The sequence below is a fragment of the Pelophylax lessonae genome (assembly GCF_965119305.1).
Source record: "Pelophylax lessonae genome assembly, chromosome: 3".
NCBI lineage: Eukaryota > Metazoa > Chordata > Amphibia > Anura > Ranidae > Pelophylax > Pelophylax lessonae.
Genome location: NC_138770.1, coordinates 450812874 through 450828440, shown reverse-complemented (window position 1 = coordinate 450828440; position 15567 = coordinate 450812874). Strand labels below are relative to the sequence as shown.

The 15567-nt window shown below is 44.8% G+C and overlaps 1 protein-coding gene across 3 annotated transcripts in view; it reads left to right on the top strand.

Moving 5' to 3' along the window:
• Nucleotides 1-15567, top strand: part of PHACTR2 (phosphatase and actin regulator 2) — a 327486-nt gene that overhangs the window by 185147 nt on the left and 126772 nt on the right. The gene's annotated exons all lie outside the window — the stretch shown is intronic.

The window sequence follows — 15567 nt, the reverse complement described above, 5'->3', positions numbered from 1 at the left end:
GCTTGATGTTGATCAAACAGGGTTCATGCCAGGCAAGGGCACTGACATAAATGGCAGACGTCTATTCCTTAATCTCTCGATTCCACATGACAACTTGGGTACCAGAGTAATCGCCTCGTTGGATGCTGAAACGGCGTTTGACCCGGTCGAATGGGTGTACCTGTGGGAGGTTCTCCATTGTTTTGGGTTTGGGCCAAAATTTCTCGATTGGCTTCAATTGTTGTATCGTGCCCCTAGAGCACGGGTGCGCACCAACTACTGGCTCTCCGCTCCATTTCCTCTATACCGTGGCACACATCAAGGTTGTCTACTTTCTCCTAGTTTGCCCTGGCCTTGGAACCGCTGGCTATTTTATTTCTGGAGTCCTCTGAGGTTCAGGGCCTGCGAGTGGGGAAGTTGGAGGAAAAGATTTCATTATGTGTGGATTACGCTTTATTATACCTTAATAATGGGGGCCCCCTCCCTGGCGGCTGCATTACAGATCCTTTTCAGGCATTAAAATCAATTGGTCTAAGTCCTTGCTTTTTCCCCTGGACCAGCAAGCTGTCATTTCTGCCAGTCCCTCTATGTTGTGTTGGGTGACCGAATTCAAATACCTGGGGGTCCACGTGTCCCATGACGATTTGTTTATTTTGACCGTAATCTTGTCCCATTGCTGTCAGCTCTTAAATTATGTTCTTCCTGGACTGGGCTTCCGCTTAACACTCTTGGCCATATTAACCTTATTAAAACATTGCTCTTACCCAGGTTTGCCTACATCTTTCGGAACTGTCTTATTTGTGTCCCTGTTTCCTTCTTTCATGAGGTTGATACATGTGTGAGCACCTTCATATGGAATGGTGCTCTGGCCAGGCTTGCTAAATCCCCCTTATTGGGTGGATTGGCACTGCCCAACTTTCAGGTCTATTACTGGGCAGCGATGCTGGTTTCTGTATACTGGTGGTTTCTATCGATCAGGCGTGTTCCTGGAAGTATTAGGCTGCATTCACATGTCAGCTTATAATCGCGGGCAGAACCCCCGCGGTTCCGCCCGCGATTCGGAGATTTATTGCAAATCGCGGGACGCCTAGCGTTGCCCGTTGATTTGCAATAGCCCCCCAAACGCCGAGCGATGTTGCCGCGATTTACGCCCGCCGAATCGCGGCAACATCGCGCAAACAAAATCGCGGGACGCAATACGCTCCAAAGAAGCTCTTGTACTTTTTTGGAGCGTATTGCGTCCCGCGATTTTGTTTGCGCGATGTTGCCGCGATTCGGCGGGCGTAAATCGCGGCAACAACGCTCGGCGTTTGGGGGGCTATTGCAAATCAACGGGCAACGCTAGGCGTCCCGCGATTTGCAATAAATCTCCGAATCGCGGGCGGAACCGCGGCGGTTCTGCCCGCGATTATAAGCTGACATGTGAATGCAGCCTTAGAAAGTTTGGTCTTCTTGGACCTCAAGTTCAATAATGCTGCAGGTCTTTGGGTTGCCCCCCCCCTTTTTTTTATTTTATTTACTTTTTCTCATTTTTATTATGCAAAATGTTTGATAGTTTACTGGCTGCTATTCTGCCTATTATGTCTATGTGCTGGATTCTATATTCCACCTTTTGCATCGTTGTTCCTGTGTATGTATGGGGTATAGGTATCATGGCAATTTTCGGTTAGACTTTATCTTGTTCTGACTGCTACTTAGACATGGCATTGTACTGTTTATGAGTCTAATTATCTTGTTGTGTACTGTCGTCCAATAAAGCACTCCTGATTTATAAAAATAAAAAGTTAATGTGCGTGTAAAGGCAGGCATCCCAATACTTTTGACAATATATTGTACATTCACCTTACTCACATACACATACTAGGGCCAATTTACACAGGGGACAATTACTTTACCAGCGTGTCTTTGTAGTGTGGGAGGAAATCCATGCAGGGTCAGGAAAACATACATAAACTCCAGGCAGGTAGTGTCATGGTTGGGATTGGAACCAATGATCCTGTTGCTGCTAGGCAGAAGTGCTAACTACTTAGCCATTCTGTTATATCTAGGGATTTTCAAAGATCACTTTGCCACTTCCTCTGCTTCTTACCATCTTGATTTTAGTTATGACATAACAAATGCTAATGGAGTGGGAAATATCTCAGATTTCGTGAAATTCTGTAAACTTTGTAGAAGCTATTATTAGCTTCTTTGGCAGGCTGTGTACCTTTTCATCTATACAGATTAATGCACGACACCAGAGAACATGTGATTTGCTGTATCTAGGATGGGAAATATAAGTGACATGGGAATTCAAAATAATTAGACATTAGGTGTCAAGAATTTATGTTCTGTAAACACCCCTTTGCTCTTGCAAGACAACAGATTACAAGGTAGTGTACATGTCCTGGATTGGGCAAGCGATGCATGAGATTTTCAAGTACTGAAACGCATTGGGGGATATTTAGTGCCTAATCTGGTGCAGATTTGGATATAAACCAATCAGCTTCCAGGTTTTATTGTCAAAGCTAAAGGGGTAACTCCAGTTTTGTGGGGGAAAAAAATTTTTTTAGCGTATACAATTGCGACACAAGTCATATTGCAATTGAATGTTATTAAAAATGACCCTTCCTTTTCAATATGCAGCCGCTATAATTTTCTGAAAATGCAATATGGCTGCCTGGAGGTGTTCTGTACACAGAATGTGTACTGACCACACCCCAGAAACATAATTTCCTGCTTGTGTGATTGGCTCACCAATTTTCCCAGAAGTCTGCACTAAGATACAAGTCGGATTTCTGGCATCCCCTGCAACACAAATGTCATTTTTGGTGAGATACATCCAATAGGAACACATCTAAAGAGATGCAGGCCCAGCAGCTTTCCTCATTAGTGCTCTGCAGGTGCCCAGCTGGTTGATAATTAAGAATCCACTCCCATTAAGGCTCTTTCACACGGTCCGCTCCGTAGGCGGATCCGTGTTGCTCAGCAGGGATCGATCCGCGATCCCCGCTGAGCCGGGCGGATGACAGCTCCGTCTCCGCTTGCAGAGCGGAGAGGGAGGTGTCTCAGCACCCGCTGCCCTCTATGGGGGATCGGATGAGAGCAGACCGCTTGTCCGCGCTCATCAGATCCGCTCTGCTCCGATTACTGAACGGATGGAAAAATAGGGTTTCCATCCGTCCAGATTTCAGCACAGGATCGGATGCGGATGGCAGCGGGTGTCAGCGGAGGTGACCTCCGCTGACACCCGCTGCCCCATAGAGCTGCATGGAGGATCCGATCAGATCCGCCTAAAAAACTGACAGGCAGATCTGATCGGACCGCCCGTGTGAAAGAGCCATTAGGCTCGCTTTCCCACATGGATACAGACAAACACAGATGGATTTCTTCAGAATAACAAAAGGTAGGTATCTGCAGCAAAGTTTGTTAAAATCCCTACAATGCACATAGATCACACAGAGGGGAATGTTTTTTTTTTTTTCTCAACAAAAGTGAAGTTGCGCTTTAACGAACTACTCCAGGAAAATAAAAAAATTCCCATGCAGTGGGGATGTGTCCACACTGCATGGGTTAACTGCTCATTTTTGCTTAGGGGTTAAGGAGAGCAGTGATCTACTTACCTAATCATCTGATCCTACGACTACAAGACTGGTCCCTGCTGCTCCTGCCCCCCCCCCCCCTGCACGCTAGCAGGCTTGTACATGGACTGTTCCTGACATCATCAAGGCCATGGACCTGCTCTGGACATGAGGATGGCAGGAACAGTCCACTGCTGGACATGAGGGAGTGCTGTTTTCCAGAGGATCAGGTAAGTGTAGCCTTTCCCTGTGCCCCTAGACAAACTGAACAGTTAACCCAATCAATGCGGGCACGGCCCCACTGCATAGGGGAATTTCTATTTTTCTGGAGTTCTTCTTTAACCATTTCCTAAACGCCTGCCACAGTTTTACATCGGTACTTTGACGGTAAATACTGGTGTTATGGCAGCAGATAGGTGCCATAACCCCGGTATTTTCCTACAGGGCGGGTGGCCCTCTTTCGTCCTGTGATCACTGTGATGTGCCCCCCTCCCGCTGCTTCCCGGTCGTTTTCCCGCTTACTGGAGCTGTCGGTAGCGGGGAAAACTATCCGGTCCATCCATGTCCCAGGTAGGAAGTCGAGTGAGGGCAAGATGGCCCCCACTCGACTCTATGGCCTTGGAGGACCGGAGCGACGTCATTTGTCGCTTCCTCCCAATGAACTTAAAGGGCCCATTTTGTTTTCTTGCAGAAAAAAGACTTTTTTTTTTTTGCTTTTTAAGGGTAGATGCGAGATCTGAGGTCCTTTTGACTCCAGATCTCACATTAAAGAGGACCTGTCCTGCTCATTTCTATTACAAGGGATGTTTAAAAAAAAAACATTTTTTTAAAGGGACAGTGTAAAAATAAAAAATGGTAGAATAAAAAAAGAAATTTAAAACACCCCGTCCCTCTGAGCTCGAGCGCAGAAGCGAACGCATACGCAAGTCGCACCCACATATGTAAACAGTGTTCAAACCACACATGTGAGGTATCACCACGATCCTTAGAGTGAGAGCAATAATTCTAGCCTTTTTAAAGAGTCGCCTATGGAGATTTTTAAGTACCAATGTTTGTCGATATTCCACGAGTGTGTGCAATTTTGAAGCATGACATGTTGGGTATCTATTTACTCTGTGTAACATTATCTCTCACGCTATAGAAAAAAATTGGGATAACGTTACTGTTTTAATTTTTTTTTAAATACTAAATATCTGTGCAAATACAGTGTCACATAAAGTATTGCAACGATCGCCTCCATTTTATTCTCTAGGGTCTCTGCTAAAACGTCTAAGTCATTTTCTAACAAAAAATACAGATTTTAACTTGTAAACCACAAGTGTCAGAAAATAGGCCTGGCCCTTAAGTGGGTAATTGAACCAGCTAAAGTTTGAAGCTGATTGGCTACCATTGACTATTGTCACAGTGCTTGTGCAGTCGTATAACACATTGAATGTGGTACTTCAATAGTAAATTCAGAGCTGTTGAAGATTTTTCAGGATTCTGAATGATATATTGGAGCAATGTGACCCTACGGTTTTCCAAGGGTTGAGAAAGTAAAACTTTCTTTGTTTTCATGCATAGACCACAAATAATGGTATTGGTGTTTAGTAATTACTCAAAGTGTATGTGTAAAAGTAAACTTTTTTTTTTCTAGCGGAGTAGAGTTAGACCCTCTGCCAAGTTTTAATTTTAGTCTGTAACGCGAATAAAATTGGCTGAAACCGAAAAGAAAAAAAACTATCAGATTAATGTCATAGACCATGCAGATCATACCGTATTTTCCGGCGTATAAGACGACTGGGTGTATAAGACGACCCCCCCTAATTTTCATCTACCAGTAATACTTATATTTAGGTTACCTTGGAGATATTATACTCGGCGTATAAGACGACCCCCCATTTTTGCGCGATTTTTTTGAGGTTCAAAAGTAGTCTTATACGCCAGAAAATACAGTATATGAAATTGCTGTTTGTATTTGCTACGTGTATTAGCTTGAGTAATTGTCATCCAAGATTTGTGACAAAAGCAACAAAAAGACCTAAAGAAATCTGACACATAGGAAAGAGAGTGCGTTTTGACAGGGAAGGCCAGGATTTTCTGGATCACATCATTACATGTGATGAAGCTTGGCATTATTTAGTTACATAGTATTTGAGGTTGAATAAAGACAATAGTCCATCCAGTTCAACCTGTGTAGGTGTGTGTGGCCGTAATCATCTCTCATACCCCTGAATGTTCTGATCCTTGAGATGTACGTCTAAAGCCCCGTACACACGCACAGATTGTTGGCCGTAAATTGTCAGCCAACGTCCGATCTGCCGATTGTAGGCTTGTTAGTATGATGCTTCCGACAACCAACTGCGAATTTTCGGCCAAAAAAAATCTGGTGTGCATGCTATAAAATTTTTGTTGGCCAACAAAGAACAGCCGATTGCTCCTCAGTCAGTACAGATTTCGGCAGACAAAAATCAGATGAGCAAGACTGGGCATGCTCAGAGAAGAAAAAACACACAGAAAGTCAACCATCACATGACATCACTTCTGAAGTTGGTTTTTGTTGGCCAACAAAAGTCCAGTGCAAGTCTAGAGCACATTTCAACCAACAAACAACACTGGACAAAAGACGGCCAATCGGTTGGCCAACAATCTGTGTGTGTGTGTACGGGGCTTAAGTCTCCATTCACACTGGTACGACTTGTCAGGCGACTTGGTCAGCCTGACAAGTCGTGCACCGTCGCGGTCCATAGTGTAATACAGGAACGGTTCTAATAGGAGTGACACAAGTCGCTCTGACTTAGAAAAAGGGTCCTGTACTACTTCGGGGCGACCTGGAGCGACTTGCATAGACATTCATTTTATGAAATCCGTGCAAGTCGCGCCGAAGTCGCGGTGCACGCGACTTCACAGGTCGCCCCCTAAGTCGGATCGCCATAGTGTGAACCGACGCTAAGAGTCTTTTGAAAGCCACCATACTTCCCGCAGAAACCACCTCTTGTAGTAGAGAATTCCACAATCTTATAGCCCTAACAGTAAAGAACTTATTCATGTGTATTTTCTACCCCGTGGTGCCACTATTAACCGTGAATATTGCTGACGTGTTCTGAGTGATGTGCATACGCATCTGTGGCCCAGTTTGATCACGAAGGGCGTCCTGTTTCTTGAGAATAATGTACAAGCTCATACTGCTCACCGCACTAGGTGCACATTACAGCAACTCAACTGATGGGTATTGCTACATCCATTGATTTCCACCTGTTTGGACCTCTAAAAGAGTTCATCGGATGTCAGCCTTTCAGCATTGATGACAAAGTGAAGCAGGATGTCCCTAGGTTGGTTCAGGCGTACTGACAAATCTTTCTATGTGGAAGCTTTCCAGGCATTAGTTAACCACTTGACCTACGGACGTTTTTTTGCGATACGGCACTGCATTATTTTCACTGACAATTGTGTGGTCACGCAACACTATGCCCAAACAAAATTTGTGTCCTTTTTTCCCCCACAAATAGAGATTTCTTTTGGTGGTATTTGATCACGTCTGCATTTTAATTTTTTTGCACTTTATACTAAAAAAGCAGACCATTTTGAAAAAAAAAAAAATATTTTTTACTTTCTGCTATAAATCATATCCAATAAAAGAATTATGCAGGTTCAGACATTTCTATTGGTCTATGGAACCAAAATCGCGTGTAATCTGCCAAAAAAAAGCTCATGTACTTTTTTGAGTGACAGGCCTTTTGCTTGAGAGAACGCTCAGATGTGAACAGGTGCCATTGAAATGAATGGGATTTGGCTTATTGAGCATATTAGAGCTACAAGCTTAAAGCAGAAAATTGTTCAGGTGTGAACAGGGCCTAAGCCCTTGTTCACACTGGTGTATCTTAAGTATTGTGCTGTTTCAAATCTGCAGATCAGTGCGATTTGCACCCCTTGATTTTATTGTGGCTTGCGACTTGAGTGTAACAGAGGTCTATGCAAGTTGCAATAAAATTAGGAAAAAAGTGGTGCAGGAACATTTTTCAAAGTCACTGCAATTCGAATGCTCCCATTGCCGACAATGGCGTGCGACTTGCCATGCGATTTGCAACCGTCCAATCCCATTACAAATCACACCGGTGTGAACAGGGGCTTGTCTTGATAATTTATTATTAGTTGAAGGATGCAAGATGTGCATATCCCCATGTAGTCACATTACTCATCTTCACATTTCTTCACTTCCTCACTGTGTGGCCTCACACTTTAAAGTACAGTTGAAACCTTTGCCTTTTATGTTGCTATATTTAAAATGAATTTTTAAATCAAATATCAAAATTATGATTATACATTATGAGTTAGGCCCCTTTCACACGGGCTTTCCAATCAGGTCCACCTGTCAGTTTTCCAGGGGGACCTGATAAGATGCTCCATGTACCTCTATGGAGCAGCGGATGTCAGCGGTAACATGTCCGCTGACACCGGGTGCTCTCTGATTCGATCCTGTCTGAGAAATCCAGATGAATGGAAACCATGTTCCATACGTCTAGAGCAGGGGTCCTCAAACTGCGGCCCGCCAGGGTCCTGAACCCGGCCCGCCGGCCGGGATGTATCATTCATGTTGTTTGCCGGGCGTGGCGGCCGCAGCTATCGCGGCACCGCGAGACTCCAAGACTCCATCGGCATAGGGCTGACTGCCTGTCACTCACTGAAGCTCCAATAGGCTTCAGAAAAGGGTGGGCCAGGGGCGCAGAGCACTGCGCCCTAGCCCACCCATTTGTGTGACAATAGGAAATGAAAATTCGCTATTGTCACACGGATCCTCCTCCTGGCCAATCAGGAAGCGGGTCTGAGACCCGCTTCCTGATTGGCCAAAAGGGGAACTCATGCCATTGGCTGAGGAGGAGGCGGGAGGGCTCGAGACGCTGGGGACTGAGGAGAAGCCGCCACTGCAGGTAAGTGCACTGGTCTCTGCATTGAAGGGGGTACGGCACACTGAGATCACTCTGCATTGAAAGGGGGCACGCTGTGGTCACTCTGCTTTGAAAGGGGGCACGCTGTGGTCACTTTGCATTGGAAGGGGGCATACTCTGGTCATTCTGCATTGAAAGGAGGCACGGCACGCTGTGGTCACTCTGCATTGAAAGGGGGCATGCTGTGGTCACTCTGCATTGAAAGGGGGCATGCTATGGTCACTCTGCATTGAAAGGGGGCACGCTGTGGTCACTCTGCATTGAAAGGGGGCATGCTGTGGTCACTCTGCATTGAAAGGGGGCACGCTGGGGTCACTCTGCATTGAAAGGGGGCATGCTATGGTCACTCTGCATTGAAAGGGGGCACGCTGTGATCACTCTGCATTGAAAGGGGGCACGCTGTGATCACTCTGCATCGATGGGGGCACGCTGAGATCACTCTGCATTGAATGGGGGCACGCTGTGGTCACTCTGCATTGAAAGGGGGCACGCTGTGGTCACTCTGCATTGAAAGGGGGCACGCTGTGGTCACTTTGCATTAAAAGGGGGCATACTCTGGTCATTCTGCATTGAAGGGGGCACGGCACGCTGTGGTCACTCTGCATTGAAAGGGGGCACGGCACGCTGTGGTCACTCTGCATTGAAAGGGGGCACGGCACGCTGTGGTCACTCTGCATTGAAAGGGGGCATGCTGTGGTCACTCTGCATTGAAAGGGGGCATGCTATGGTCACTCTGCATTGAAAGGGGGCATGCTGTGGTCACTCTGCATTGAAAGGGGGCACGCTGGGGTCACTCTGCATTGAAAGGGGGCACGCTGGGGTCACTCTGCATTGAAAGGGGGCATGCTATGGTCACTCTGCATTGAAAGGGGGCACGCTGTGATCACTCTGCATCAATGGGGGCACGCTGTGGTCACTCTGCATTGAAAGGGGGCACGCTGTGGTCACTCTGCATTGAAAGGGGGCACGCTGTGGTCTCTCTGCATTGTAAGGGGGCATGCTGTGGTCAGTCTGCATTGTAAGGGGGCACGATGTGGTCTCTCTGCATTGTAAGGGGGCACGCTGTGGTCAGTCTGCATTGAAAGGGGGCACGCTGTGGTCAGTCTGCATTGAAAGGGGGCATGCTGTGGTGGTCACTCTGCATTGAAAGGGGGCATGCTGTGGTCATATAAAAAAAAAAAAAATATATATATATATATAACAATAAATATTGTATTGTTTTTCCTGTTTTTTTTTGTGCACTACAAATAAAATATGCGCATTGGAATTTGTTTTTATTTTTTTACAAACTATACTCTGGCCCCCAACAGTGTCTGAGGGACCGTGAACTGGCCCCCTGTTTAAAAAGTTTGAGGACCCCTGGTCTAGAGGATCAGATCAGATAGGATCGGATGAAAACGGACAGGCTGTCTGTTTTCATTCAATCTCCCATAGAGGAGAGCGGGGATCTGACAGCTCCGTCTCTGCAAAGTAAGTGGAGATGTGGAGACGGACCTGTCATGTGTCTGCTCAGCCGGGATCCGCAGATCAATTACTGCTGAGCAAAACTGAGTCCGCCGGGCGGAAAGCCTGTGTGGAAGGACCCTAAATATTTCTTTCCTGTGTGTCAGATTTCTTTGGGCGTTTTTATTACTTTTGTCACACATTTTAGATATGACATTGACTCAAGCAAATACAAACAGCAATTTCGTATATAATTTTTTTTTCAACCGATATTTTTACTTTTTTGATAGGGTGGGGGGTTACTTTTGCTAAATTCACAGATATATATGAGACCTTTAGTACATTAGTCATTCACGCAGAGATAACATCATAGCCCCTATCTGTCCCTCATTTGGAGGGACTGTCCCTTTTTGAGACCTAATTCCTCTGTCCCTTGTGCAGCCTCAGCTGTTCCCCTTTTGGGTTAAATGTGTAAATCTTTATACAGAATGTACTATTTTACTATCTAAAGTTTTATGATGTACTAAACTTTTCATCCAACCTCCAGATTACTGCATTTGTTATTTTGAAAAGCCAATATGAAGGAAAAATTGAGATAAAAAAGCACTTTGTTTAAGTCTTCTTTCACACGGTCCGCCTCTGTAGGCGGATCTGTGCTGCTCAGCAGGGGATCGTAAACACAGATTACCGCTGAGCAGGAAGGTGACAGCTCCCTCTCTGCTCTGTGTGCGGAGAGGGAGGTGTCGGAGCCCCATGCATCTCTATGGGTGAATCGGATGAGAGTGGACCGCCTGTCAGCTCTCATCCGATCCAATCCCCTGGACGGATGGAAAATAGGGTTTCCATCCATCTGGATTTCACGGACAGGATCGGATGTGGATGGCAGCGGGTGTCAGCAGACATGTCTCCGCTGACATCCGCCGCCCTATAGGGATGCATGTGGCATCCGATCAGATCCGCCTAAAAAACTGACAGGCATATCTGATCGGAGCGCTTGTGTGAAAGGACCCTTACTCATCCTAGGAGGCTGCAGGTCAGTAGGTGCTGTAGTATCACAATTGTTTTTAAATAAATCGGACCATGTAAAATCACACCTCATTTTGCTGTTCCAGTCTTCCAGCCATTTGTAGTTTGCAAATTTTACTACAATCGCATAATGTCCTATAGGTATACATTTACAATCAGGCCATCCAACTTCAAAAAACAAAATTGATAATTGTGGGTGCTACTGTTCTTTAACCACTTCAATAGAGGGCCCTTTCACCCCCTTCCTGCCCAGGCCAATTTTCAGCTTTCAGCGCTGTCACACTTTGAATGACAATTGCGTGGTCATGCTACACTGTACCCATATGAAATTTTTATCATTTTTTTTTCACACAAATAGAGCTTTTATTTATTTCTTAGAAAAAAAGACAGAAAATTTTGAAAATAAAAAGTTTGGCACTGACGGGCGGTACTGATGATTGGACACATGTCATTGGCTCTTTACCAATATGGGGGTCGCGCCATGTCCTAGAAACACGGCGCAGCCACGATCCCCGCGAGAGGCTGTTCTGGGGCACCGTTGTTTGACGTTGTCCCAGAACGAGAGCCGCACCGCTCCCCCGACGGGTGGGCGGGGGGCAAGTGGTTAATGTGTAATTAAAAAAATAAAGATGAAATACTGTCCAGCAGTGTTCATTTTGAGAAATAATATGAGGCTGATTCACTAAAAGGTTGAGAATCTTTACTTGTATTAATACTTCAATCATCCAGTCATACAAATAACACATTTCTGTTCTCTTCAGATTCTTAAAGTGACATTAAAGTAGAACTAAAAGTTGCAACGGTTTGCCCTTGGGACTTTAAATGAGGTGCCACAATGATGAAATGATATAAAAACTTGCATATCATATCTCATCATTGGGCGTGTTGGAACTTTCTATGTTATTTAGGGATGGAGGTGCATCAGGCCATATTTCATTATTGTATTAAAGTATAAGGAAAGAGAAAACTTTTGTTTCTTGATCGTTCATTGACAGATGCAGCTTCATATCTTCTTAGCCATTGGGTTATGCTCCTCCCATCAGGAATAGGATAATAGGCAGGAAAAAGCTTTCACCACGCCTATGGGGCTGTCCCTGCAGGCATAACCCCACACACTCTGCTACAGCCCTGAGTTTGTTTCTGCCTAGTTTTGGCTGTGTTTTTCTAACGCCCTTTAGCTACGCATGACCTGATTTGCACTTTTATTCAAGGGGTGCGTTATATGGCACCTCCGAGACAATCCCCGTTACTTCCGTGGGAGCTGTATTTGGTGTTATCGGTTCTTCAAAAACCTCATTTTGAGAACATTAGGGAGATTCCCCTGCTTACATCATCTCAGAAGGTTGTATTTTTGGTTGCTATCACTTCTGCCCGCAGGGTGCCTGCACTGGCGACATTGTCTGAACTGGTGGTCAACAGAGATAAAGTGGTACTTCAACCTAATCAGTCATTTCTTCCTAAGGTGGTTTCTGATTTCCATTTGAATGAAGACATTGTGCTGGCTTAAGCCTCAGCATCGCAAGGAAATTGCCTTGCATTCTCTGGATGTGGTTCGGGCAATTAGGGTTTACCTGAAGGCTACTGAGTCTTTCAAGAAATCAGACTCTCTTTTTTGTCCTCTGCTGCGAGCATATCCAGATGGAACAGGCAGACGGTGGTTCAGGCTTACTCACTGAAGGGTCAGGTTCCTCCTTTCCCAGTAAAGGCGCATTCTACGAGAGCGCTGAGTGCCTTTTGGGCCTTTCGCCATCAGGCGTCAGTGATGCAAGTTTGCAAGGCGGCAACTTGGTTCTGTGCACACGTTTACAAAATTCTAAAAGGTAAATGTGTTGGCATCTACCAATGTCTCTTTTGGCCACAAGATTTTGCAGGCTGCTGTTTAAAAGAGATATTCTTTTGTTCCCTTTGAGGGTGTATGTTTGTTCTAGGTGAGCTCCAGTTGTTCCTGGTTAAGCTCCTTGTTACCTGGTTGGCTACGTTTCTGCCTTTGGGGAATTACGTTCTTCTTTGCGTTGTTTTTCCCACCCCTCATGAAAATACTGCTTTGGGACATCCCATGCATCTGTCAATGAACGATAGAGAAAACTGGATTTTTTAATTACCGTAAAATCCTTTTCTCTGAAGTTCATTGACAGACTCAGCACCCGCCCCTCTAATTATGAGTGGAATGGGGTTGTTTTCTACAAACCGCTTGCAACGAAACACAGCTCGTCACCGAGGGGGGTAAACAGCCAATGAGTGCAGCTGTTTACCATGTGATCAGCTGTGATCAATTCACAGCCGATCAGATGGCTCTGAACCCTGTGCAGATTGCGCTGCGCAGTCATATCGGTGGCTGTTACCAGTTCTTCTCTCCTCACACACCATTTCCAGTGTGAGGAGAGAAGAGCCGGGAGCAGTGAGTTACCAATCTGTGTTCTGTCATTTTAATACACAAAACACAGAGAACCTGTCCCTATCAGCAGTGTACAGTCTTCCCCCCCCCCCCCCCATTGCACCTGTCACCCATCAGTGCTCATAAGGTGCACCTGTCCCCATCAGAGACTGCCACCAGTGCCATCAGCAGTGCACCTGTCACCCATCAGTGACCATCAGGTCACAGGTAATACTTTTTTTTATTTTTACCCTTTCCTCTAAACAATGTATTTTGGAGTGTAACTCTTGGCATGTACTAGGGATGCACTGATCCGGCTTTTTTGGAGCCGATACCGATATCTGGCGAGGTGAAATCGCCGATACCGATACGGAACCGATCTGGAGCTACACACAAAGCAAGCAGCTGCAAAGCCGCTGCTTCATGTGTGTGGCTCCTCCATTCACAGGCGTAGTGCATCTGCTATCACGCCGCCTGTGAGCCGGACCTATACAGGGAGTAGCGGCTCCCATCCCATACTAGTACTGCACCTAGTAAGGGATGGCTGAGCCGTTACTCAGCAAAAACCGGATCGGCCCGTGGGACGGCTGAACTTTACCGATCTCTGATCCAGCTATTTTGTCCGGATCGAGGCCGATTTCCGATCCGAATATCGGATCGGTGCATCCCTAGCATGTACATGCTATGTGTTAGAAATATGAAGGGCCTTCAAAAATGATAGTTTGTCAGGAAATAAGATGTGTATTTTATGTTCCTAGAACGCCTGACGGTGCTACTTGAATGTGGGACCTCTGTATGTGGCCAGGCTGTGTAAAAGTGTCACACATGTGGTATCGCCATAGCAGAATGTATTTTGGGGTGCAATTTTTGCTATGTACATGCTATATGTTAGAAATATTGTAGAAATATTGTAGAAATGGACAACTTTGTGTAAAAAAAAATTGTGAATGATTTCATTTTCTTTCCACATTTTACAGAAACTTGTGTGTAAAAAAAAAAAAGGAATGTTCAAAAGACTCATTATGCCTCAAAGATTATACGTTCGGTGTTTGCTTTCCAAAATGGGGTTGTTTTGTGGGCGTTTCCATTGTCCTTGTGCTCCAGTGCCTTCAAAGGTGTGATAGGCCGTCATGACATTAGATGTGTAATTTATGTCCATAGAACACCTGACAGTGCCCCTGCATGTTGGGCCTCTGTATGTGGCAAGGCTGTAAAAAAAGTTTTTCATGTGGTATCGCCATATGCATATGCTGTGTGAGAGAAATACCCTGTTAATATGACAATTTTGTAAAAAAATAAAAAATAAATAAATTCATTTTGCAAAGAATTGTGGGAAAAAAAATACAACATCAAAAAACTCACTATGCCTCATTTGGGGGGTATTTGTATCTCAAGAAATGAGATAGGCCGTTGGTACATCAGGTGTGATAAATTTTCAATGATTGGCACCATAGCTTGTAGACTCTACAACCTTCACAAAGACAAAATAATATCCACTTATTTGGGTTATTTTTTATCAAAGATTATGTAGCAGTATAAATTTTGGGCAAATTTTATGAAGAAAAATTACTAATTTGCAAAATTTTATGACACAGAAAAATGCGTTTTTTCATAAATATTTGGTCTTTTTTTATTTATAGCACAAAAAATAAAATACCACAGAAAGAAAGCTCTATTTGTGTGAAAAAAGGACACAAGTTGTATATGGGTACAGTAACTGTCATTCAAAGTGTGAGAGCACTGAAAGCTTAAAATTGGTGTGGGCAGGAAGGGAGTGAACGTGCCCTGTATTGAAGTGGTTAAAGCCTTGTTTTTTTTTTTTTGTTGTTTATTTAAATAAACAAACATGATATACTTGCCTGTTCTGCACCATGGTTTTGCATAGAGCAGCGGTCCTCTTCTTCTGGGGTCCCCCGTTGGCGCTCTAGGCCCCTCCAGTGAGTTGTGTTTCACTAATACAGGAGGTATGTTACTGGCCAGATCATCAGATGAAAAAGGCAAAGAAAAGAAAACGAATACAGCCCACACATCTAATGATTGTTAAGTTGCAATATACTGTATTTAATTTTTGGTTTTTGGCTTAAAACGGCTTAAATTCATTCAAAACGGATCAGGTACAGATGCTTTCCACTTGTTTGGATCAACAGCAGTGCAACAGTGTAAGGCACCATTGCTTCACAACAGAAACCAGACAATTTTAGTGCTCATTCAGACAAGGGTCAGTAAAAACAGGCAGCTGAACCATAAATGTACTGCCTCC